The 8,318-nt window shown below is 46.8% G+C and overlaps 1 protein-coding gene across 2 annotated transcripts in view; it reads left to right on the top strand.

Moving 5' to 3' along the window:
* Positions 1 to 5,121: 5,121 nt before the first annotated feature.
* The window catches only part of TEC (tec protein tyrosine kinase), a 99,621-nt gene continuing 96,424 nt past the window's right edge, over positions 5,122 to 8,318 (top strand). The window contains exon 1 of one of the 2 annotated variants that reach the window (XM_080936427.1): positions 5,122 to 5,190. The gene's annotated coding sequence lies outside the window, so the exon portion shown is untranslated. The remainder of the gene's footprint in view (positions 5,191 to 8,318) is intronic. The other variant, XM_080936428.1, reaches the window with a different exon arrangement.

Raw genomic sequence — 8,318 nt, 5'->3', positions numbered from 1 at the left:
CATGAATTTGAGAGATTAAGGGGGCACTTGGGAGAGCTTGGAGGCTGAAAAGGAAAGGGATGCAATTCTAATATAAGGAAATAAAAATAAATATTTTTACGAAGCTGTTTCTTTCCCTGACATGCTGCTCCTCAGTCTCTGGTTGTGTCTTTACTATTTTCTGTTGTTAGCTTTGCATTTCTATTACTCCTTGTCTTTGCCAGATTCTTACAGAAGAGCTTAGACTATCAGCTTGTCATGTGACTTTCTTCTGATATGTGTGCGCTGCTATCAAATTGTTCTTTGCTGCTATTTGTTCATGTGAATGCTGTACTTTGCTTCTTACTTGTTTGTGTCTTTAGCTTTCTCTTGCCATCTCTTTGCTCTTTCGATTATTTACAAGTACATTACCTAGTTCCAAATATTGCCTGGAGATCTTTCCATTGTTAATTGTACTAATTAGTTTATTTAGTGAGACAGGATCGTCCTATGTAGCCATGGTTGGTCTGGACTTTACTATGTAGACCAGGTTTCCCTCAACCTGAGTTCTGCCTACCTTTGATTCTGGAGTGCTGGGATTAAATGCATGCACCACCATATTCAGCTCTCTTATTAATTCTTGTCACTGTGTTATATATTTGGGTTTGAAAACATTTTTTTTGTTTTTGTTTTTACTTTTTTGAATGATCAGAAAAGACAACATGTATGATTCCAGTTCTTTGCAGTTTTGAGATGGTTTGAATGTTGACCTAGTTGTAGTTTGACTTGGTACAGTTTGTGGTGACCCAGTGACCCAGTTATGGTCTGTCTTCTTCTATGATTCATAGACACTTGAAGAACATGTATGTTTTGCTGTGTTCTGATTTCCTGGGATTAGTTACAGATGCCTGCAAGCTACTGTGTGAGCTTGGCAGTTCTCTTAGCTGCTGGGCTATCTCTTCAGACCCTTTGTATAGCTGTTTTTTTTTTTTTTAAGATTTATTTATTGTATTTATGTGAGTACACTGTAGCTGTCTTCAGACACACCAAAAGAGGGTATCAGATCTCATTACAGATGGTTGTGAGCCACCATGTGGTTGCTGGGGATTGAACTCAGGACCTCTGGAAGAGCAGCTAGTGCTCCTAACCGTGGAGCCATCCCTCCAGCCCTTGTATAGCTCTTTAAGAGCCACTACAGGCTTTGCATTATTTTCGCCACTTTTATTGGTGTCACTGATCTCTTTGTCTCTCCAGTTGAGGAAACATGGATGTTTTAGCCCCTTTAACGGACCTTTACCCTTACCCATCCATGTAAGAGCCTGTGCATCCGTTTCCAGCAACTGCATATTACAATCTTTGTCTCAGTCCACATTACAGGTTAGAAAGAACAGCAGAATTAAGAAGCTGTGTGGCTCTCCCTTCCCGAGGGAGGGGGGTCCTTGCCCCCCCCCGTCCCCCCTCCCCCCTCTCGCCTACCAGGGAAGAGGCAGGGTGAGCAGGATTCTGATGGTCTAGAGACTTCTCTTCCAGAGACAGCTTCACTGAGAAAACTCCATTGCTCCGAGGGCAGGGTAGATAAGGTTTTGGTGGTTGTGGGTGGGAAGGTTGACAGGTCCTAACACAGTACCTAATTTTCATACATTGGGAAGGGCCGTGTGGGACTTAAGTGCTGAATCAGGTAACACTTGCAGGAAGCTCTGTGCTGGGTCATCCTTCAGATAGGGTCTAGTGCTCAGAGCCGGTCTCCAGATAAGATCAGAGGAGAAGGGGAAGCCCACTCGGGAAGGAAGTCGTCCATTTTACTGCGAGCTCTGAGAGTCCTTAGGAGACAGACTGCGGACTGTGATCTTAATAGCAGGGCCTTCCGTCAGGGTTGCCTGTGTTTTTGCTTCCTAATATCCCTTGATCCATCTTTCTATTTTTAGGTCTTCCTTTTGACTTTCTTTCAGGGTAGACCAGCTGATGATGAATGCCTTTTTGTTTGTTTGTTTGTTTACAACATAGGGTTTCTCTGTGTAGCCCTGGCTGTCCTGGAACTCGCTCCGTAGACCAGGCTGGCCTTGAACTCAGATCCACCTGCCTCTGCCTCCCCAGGACTGGGATTAAAGTGCGCTGCACTGCTCAGCAAGGATTTGTGTTCTTGCTTTTCTTTTGTCTGATAATACCTTGCTTTGCTTTTCATGTTTTGAAGGACATTTTGGCTATTTGCACAATTCTGGACTGACTGACAGTTACTTTTCAGCTCTCTGGAAATCTCTCCCACTCTCTTTTGCCAGACTTCCCATAACAAATCAGTGCTCACTGGCAGTTTCCTTGTCTAAGGTCAGTGTTGGGTTTCTCTGCTTTCAAGAGAACTGTGAAGTTCTGCTGTAGTGCAGAGTTTCTTTCTATCTACCTAGCATGAGTTTTATTCAACTTCCTGCTGTGCAGCTTTGCCTCATTTGCCGAATGTGGAAAGTTTCGGCCATTAGTTTTTGAACATTGTGTCAGCTCTGTCCTCTTCCTCCTCTGAGATTCTGATGTTGTAAATGGTAAATCATCTGTTGAAGCTCCATAGAACTATTAATGACTTCCCTTCGCCTTCCTCCCTCCCTCTCTGCCTCCCTCCCTCCCTCCCTCCCTCCCTCTCTCCCTCCCTCTCTCCCTCTCTGCCTCCCTCTCTGCCTCCCTCCCTCCCTTCCTCCCTCCCTCTCTCCCTCCCTCCCTGCCTTCCTCCCCTCCCTCCCTCCATCCCTCCCTCCCTCCCTCCCTCCCTCTCTGCTTCCCTCTCTCCCTCTCTCCCTCTCTGCCTCCCTCCCTCCCTCTCTGCCTGACTCGTGGGACCTGACTCGGGTCCTTAAACTCACACCAAGCACATTCTGAGTTCAGTTTTCACACTTTCCCATGGTTGGAGTTGAAGATCTCTGCTGGTCTCTGTCTCTTTCTCTCTATCCACGGCCTGCTGTGGCATATGGTGGCAGCACGTTTTTGAGCTTTTTGATTGACAACAGAATGACCACCCCAATTATTGATAAGCTAGCTGGATCCGGGAGTCTTGCTGACAGGTGTGTCCTCTTTTGGTTTCTTTGGAATTAAAGGTAAACAATTGAATAATTTTTCTAAGTTTAAGCTTTATGAAGGTCTTTTTTTTTTAATTTTGAAGTTTTACAACCACCAAAAGCCTCATTTCCATTTAGTTGAGAATATGACGCATGAGGGGGCAGCAGCCCATGTGACAGGAGAGCAGTTGTAAGCATCATAGCATCAGGTCCTTTAAGTGGTGTCAATATGATATGCTTCCAAGCCTACACACACACACACACACACACACACACACACACACACAAAATCACTGCAGTACTGTAGCCATAACTTGCTCCCTGCACACACATACACATCTACTCTTGTGTATACAGTTTCACAGATCCAAGCCTCCGCTCCCCAAGGACATTACTCTGCATGGCAGAAAAAATAAGCCCTTGAAGGGAATGAGAGGCTGGAGAGAAAAGGGAAGGCTCCTTCAGAGCTGGGCTCATTACACTGAAGGCCTTCCCTGGAGGAGAGGAATCAAGAGTCACAAATCATTGGTTCAGTTCTGTGTTCTCTCAGTCCCTGCCCCTTCCTAATTATATGACAGTAGGTAAGTCCTTTAAACTGCTCCTACATCTTTCCTTGTCAGGCGGAATCTTGTCTGATGACTTCTCAGTCATTAGGATGATTACAGGAGAAACAGCCCAGGGAGGCAGTGCTTTTAAGTCCTGAGCAGGTGTTAAGTAGTTTTACTGCACACGTGATCCCTGAGTGCGGCTTCGGGTTGGCTGCCTGATTGGCTGTTCAGGACTCAGCCCCATACATTCCTCCTTTGAGGAGCCCTCCTTTCCCATCACTCTCTCTTTCGTTACCCCGACTTATTCCAGTGAAGACATTTCTCACCTGTGAAATGGTTTCTCCCCATGTAAAGGCTGCACTGTGGAGGTCAAAGGTTCAGTGTCTTTCTCAACTGCGCTCTACCATATTATCTGAGATAACGTCTCTTAGGGAACCTGGAGCTGACCTGTTGGGCTAGACTGGCTGGCCAGCAAATGTCCAGCTATGCTTCTGTTTCTGCCTCCTGCTCTGGAGTACAGGTAGAAAACAGCTTTCCATCCACCCACCCATCCATCCTCCCATCCATCCATCAATCTTCCTTCCTTCTTTCTTTTCTTTAAAAAAAAAAAGGGGGGGGGGTTCTACCTGATCAGTCTGTGCTTACATAGCAAGCTTTTTACACATTAATTTATCTCTCCATCCCAAAGGCTTTTGGAGGACCGAGCTCAGTCTTGTATTCCCAGGGAGTGTTAATGAACATTACAGTCTCTCTCCCTCTGAAAGGGCCTCATATTCCTGCCCTGGCTGGCCCGGAGCCAGACTGGCCTTAAATGCATAGAAATAGGCTTGCTTTTGACTCCCAACTGTTGGAATTAAATATGTGGGACACCATGCTTGTCTGACAATACAGGATGGATGAGTTCAGGTAACAGTGGCTGAGAGTCAAGTCTACCATCAAAAGACAACTTCGACGTGAAGGTAGCGTCAAACCCAGGGCCTTGTGCATGTTAAGCAAACACTGTACACAAATCGACAGCCCCAGCCTTTCGAGACCAGCTTCTCAATTAGCTAGCTAGCTAGATGACAATAGACAAGTTCTTTCCCTGTGTCTAAGAACTTCATGGTATTTAAAGTCAATAACTCGAAGGTTGTTTTCATTATTAATGCTAATAATGAAAAGTGACCCCGCGCTAGGCTTGTCAGGAAAATGACCCGTTCTTTCATCATCCCTGGGCAAAGCATCATCCGGTTCGCCCGCGGGAGGGCGGGTGGGGGCTAAGCGGAAGAGGAGGTCCGTTCCTAGTCCCCACCGGGCGCTCAGCCACCCACAGGTGCCACTGCTATCGGTTCTCCGAGCCGGAGACGAAGGAGCATTTTTTCTGGATAGTTCCCTTAGGATGGCAAGTCCGGACTTAGAGAGACCCCACGCCGCGTCCGCGTGGATAAGGGATGCTCGGACTCCAGTCTTTGAACTCGCCGAGGGAAGGTGGGAACTGACCGCTGTGGGCAGGGGCGGGCAGAAGGCGGGGCGCGGGGAGGGGGCGTGGCTAAGGAGGAGCCAGGCGGTGGGCGTGACGATGGGCTTGGTCAGTGCTCGCCAGACTCGAGGCTCCGCAGTTTGGACGTCGCTGTGTCCTGGCTTGTGTCCGCGAGCGCTCCATCAAGGTAGGGACCTGGGGACTCTCGGCCGGGAGAATCCGAGAGGTGCGCGCTCACCGAGGTGGCTTCTACTTGCCGGAGACTGACCTTAGTGGGATTAGGAAGACTTTTTCTATCCTCCACATGGATCGCTGAGAGTGGGCTCTCTGCGTCAGGTCAGAGGCCCGTTCCCCTTGGGCCAGGAAGAAGGGGCAGGTGCACTCCCCTGATGGCCGGGGTGGCTGCAGATCTGAGCCCTTTTGGACTCGGTATTTGAGCCAAAAGCACTGGCGCCAGAGTTCCCTTCCCAGGCGAGCGACAGGGGCCTTTCTCTTCTCTGCTTGTCCCGCGGTAAAGTTAGAATCCAGGAAGATGGTCCACAGTTGCTTGTGCCCGAGCAGGTGCACTTATTTCTTTAGTCATTCCTCCCTTCTGGAAAGTGGTATCTGGATCTTGATAAACAGGGGCTTTAAGAATCCAGGTGGGAAAAACTACGTGGACCTTGTCCCGAGAAGGTTTAGTCTTCCCAGGATCTTACATTTCTTAACTTTTTCCTGTCGTTGGTGAATGACTGCTATGTTTCTGTGTACCAGGTCCCACCTGGGGTTGATCTTTGGAAACTGGAATATTTGATTAGAAGAGTTGATCTCAGTGTTAAATTGGGACAGCAGGGCGGGTGGCTTGGTTAAGTGGGTTTGAAGCCTATCCAGAATAGTACGCTTTAAGCAGATGCCTTCCATTTTTACAGTGAGTGCCCGTTTTCCTCTTAGGAAACTGTGACAACTTATTCCCGGCTAGATTACTCTCTTTTACAGAGCTGGGGAGTGGTAGGAGGAAGCCTCAACTTATCAGCAAGTCTCCTAAATAAGATTTGGGATTTAATAGTTGAATGAACGGCCCTGGTAGCCCTGTGGTCTGCAAGGTTCAAAATAAGGAACAGCTTGCTATTTACGGGGGTGGGGTGGGTTGGGATGGGGGGGAAGCTGTGGCTAAACTTACACATTAAGTATTTGAAAGCATTCATTTGTTCAGTTATATTTTGTTTGGTGAAGAAAGGCTTATCTTTCGCCATACACTTATTAATCTGATCTCTATTAGTAGGCTTGCCAGCTCAGGGCGCTTTCTGTAGTGTGCCTATGTTAATCACCCTCATTCTTCCCACAAGGGTGTGTGCATTTCAGGTTTGTGGAGCTGTGTGTGGGACAAGTATTGTAAACACATGCAAATCAACGCTGAACTCTAGTTGACAATACCTTTGCCCTACAGGGGTCTTTGGCCTAGAGTTTTCCTCTCTTCCTAAATAGGAAAGAATCTCAGGTCTGAACAAATGGTTTTAGCTTTGACACACTGTTTCCTTGCTTTCCTTACACTGAGGTGGTCTTGTTTCCAAAGCAGGGCAGGGGCTTATGTCTTATCAAACCTGCAATGCTCAGTAGATGGTAACCTCCCTCGCAACAGTTGATGCTTACAGGAGGATGAAAAGATTGGATAATTACTGGCCCATTTGTAGTCTTGAAGAATGTCTGGCCTCCTTGCCTTCCCCCAGGCACCCAGGGCCTCTAACCTCACCTCTGCCTACGGCTTCTCCAGGCTGCCCTGGTTGGTGCTCTCTTCCTTGCCCCACACCTGTTCTACTAGATTTTGGCGTTTACTTCACCCCTCCCATCTGAGGAAGATCATTTGTTGTCTCCAGATCATTAAGGGCATTGGTACTCAGCTTGCTGATGACTCCCCTGTGGATCCTCAGTAAGTGTCTGCTGACATGGTCCCTGCCTGCTCAGAGCCCTTGTGAAACTTGTCCAGATGAAGCAGGCAGAGGCTTTGAAGTTGAATTCATACCAATAAGGTCCTAAGTGGGGCATCCAAGCCTGTAAGAAAGGAATGAAGTTGACTTCTGGTCATTGGGCAGTGGGAACATTATCTTGCTCCATGTGATTATGCTATTAGAAGAGATTTGTTGGAAAAAACAAACAACCTAGAGGAGAGGGCGTACAAGTTATCTATTCCTTGGTGCTTGTCTCCACTTAGGCCCGCCTTTTCATCTCTGCCTGGGTCAGCCAGTCCTTACTTGGGTCGGATTATAACTATTAATCTCCCCTGCTCAGAGCTCAGGTGACCAAAAATACCACGAAACAGAGGTTGGAAATTACATTTCCTGTTGAAAGAAAAAAGCTAGAGAAGGAATTAAAACAACAACAACAGCAACAACCAAACAGGTTGCTATTGGGGAAACAGAAAGAGCAAACACATATAAATATATGTAGGCACAGAGTTTTGGGCTCAGAAATGGCTAGATTAAGATAAGCCACAGTATTTATGGCAAGGGTAATAGCCACAGCTAAGCTAAGCACAGATTTTTGTGTTCCTTGGAATTAATAATTGTGTGTGTGTGTGTGTACTTCTCATTAATTTAATCTTCGACCCTTGACTGATTTTCCAAGCCTCACCTTAAAGCAATCAGGTTTTCAGTTTATTGTATTTGTCCCAGGAAGCTGAACCTGAACCTCCTGGCTTGCCAAACTCTTGAAGAGGTGGACTTTTGTTTATGGTGTGCAACTGTCACCCAGAGGCCTCTCTGTCACTACTATCCTGGGAATCCCCATCATCTCTTGTCCTGTGTTCTGTCTCCTGGTATTCATGTAGCTTCCTCTATTTTGGTGAACTCCTCAAAGCTCCCTGGAGAGGGACACCTGGGACGCCAATCTTTCTAAGACCAAGAATAACTGAAGTTCTCTTTTTTCCCCTCACAATTTGTAGATTGGCTGAGTGTAGAATCCTAGGATGGAAACTTCAAGCGCATTGTTCCAGTATCTTTTAGGTTATGAACTTCTGGCTTCTTAATCTCTGTGTGCAGCTGGTGTGGACTCCCCAGGGCTCCTTCTGTGAGGTTATGAACTATTCTCTTCTTTCCCAGAATCTCTGAGTTCCCTGATGCTGAACGCTGGCGTGCCTTTGTTCTTATCAGTCTGAGGGCTTTTGCATGTGGGAGTTCACATCTTTTAGTTCGGGGAAATTTCTTGAGTTATGTCTTTGGTATTTTTGTCCTTTTTTTCTGTAACGTTTCTTTAAGGAATTTGTTGTTTGGATGTTAGGTATTTTGGATCAACCCTCTCATTTTGTGCCTTGCATAATGCCTGTCTTGCTATTTCCCAAGT

This window comes from Micromys minutus, assembly GCF_963924665.1.
Source record: "Micromys minutus genome assembly, chromosome: 1".
NCBI classification, from domain to species: domain Eukaryota; kingdom Metazoa; phylum Chordata; class Mammalia; order Rodentia; family Muridae; genus Micromys; species Micromys minutus.
The sequence above is the reverse complement of the archived record's forward strand: the minus strand, read 5'-3'. Positions and strand labels throughout refer to the sequence as shown.